Source organism: Diaphorina citri, unplaced genomic scaffold (assembly GCF_000475195.1).
Source record: "Diaphorina citri unplaced genomic scaffold, Diaci psyllid genome assembly version 1.1 scaffold8395, whole genome shotgun sequence".
NCBI lineage: Eukaryota > Metazoa > Arthropoda > Insecta > Hemiptera > Psyllidae > Diaphorina > Diaphorina citri.
Genome location: NW_007385770.1, coordinates 1 through 1,241, shown reverse-complemented (window position 1 = coordinate 1,241; position 1,241 = coordinate 1). Strand labels below are relative to the sequence as shown.

General features: G+C 39.6%; 1 long non-coding RNA gene across 1 annotated transcript; it reads right to left on the bottom strand.

Annotated features, from left to right (window-relative positions):
* Positions 1-271: 271 nt before the first annotated feature.
* On the bottom strand, positions 272-1,235 carry LOC113472778. Its single transcript, XR_003394954.1, has 2 exons — positions 780-1,235; positions 272-693 (listed from the first exon to the last, which is right to left on the bottom strand). It is a non-coding gene; the product is annotated as an uncharacterized LOC113472778 (long non-coding RNA).
* Positions 1,236-1,241: the final 6 nt, after the last annotated feature.

The window sequence follows — 1,241 nt, the reverse complement described above, 5'->3', positions numbered from 1 at the left end:
AATAAAAAAAAAAAAAGGGAAATAAAAAAAAAAAAAAAAAAAAAAAAAACGAAAACGAAAAAACAAAAAATCTAAATTTTTGTGATGATTATTATTTTTTATGGTGGGCATCAAACCCAAGACCTTCTGGATAACAAGCAGCAGACTAACCGTGCATTTTTCATTCCAGGTGAAGACACTATTGAGGAAATCGAACGGATAAGTCCCCTATCCCCTGCCAAGTCCGAACCTCAGCTTACAAATCTACCACCTACCTCTGATCTACCCCCAGTTCCGCCCATTAGTAAGCCCAAGTCAAGTACAGGAACAGCGGACAAGAAATTGTAAGCCGACCGTCTCGACTTGTAAGCTGACAAGAAACTGTAAGCTGACAGGAAATTGTAAGCCGAACATTTTGCCTTGTAAGCTCAGGGCTTGAACTTGTAAGCTGAAAAGAAATTGTAAGCCGACCGTTTCGACTTGTAAGCTCAGGGCTTGAACTTGCAAGCTGAAAAGAAATTGTAAGCCGACCGTTTCGACTTGTAAGCTCAGGGCTTGAACTTGTAAGCTGAAAAGAAATTGTAAGCCGACCGTTTCGACTTGTAAGCTCAGGGCTTGAACTTGTAAGCTGAAAAGACATTGTAAGCCGACCGTTTCGCAGGGCTTGAACTGAACTTGTAAGCTGAAAAGAAATAGTGAGCCGACCGTTTCGACCTGTACGCTCAAGGCTTGAACTGTAAACTGACGGGAACTTTTAAGCTGAACATTTCACCTTGTAAGCTCAGGCCGACCGTTTCGACCTGTACGCTCAAGGCTTGAACTGTAAACTGACGGGAACTTTTAAGCTGAACATTTCACCTTGTAAGCTCAGCGCTTGTAATTGTAAGCTGACAAAGTGTAAGGAGATTTGAACTTGTAAGCTGACAAATTGTAAGACGGTTTGACCTAGTAAGCTGACGAAAAATTGTACAAACTTCCAAGCTGATAGGAAATTGTAAGTCGAACATTTATCCTTGTAAGCTGACAAATTGTAAGCTGACTGAAATTTGTAAGCCAACATTTTACCTTGTCAGCTAATGAGGATTTTTAATTGGACGAAAATTTGTATTTTCGGGACTCACCGGCCCCCCGGGACCTCACTTGGAAGTTTAAGTTAATCCTAATGGATTAAACTATCTGATTGGTTAATCCTAAAATATTAGGGGTGTTAGTTTTAAGTTAAACATTATGTTTGTGTACAAAGAATTAAATGATATATATTT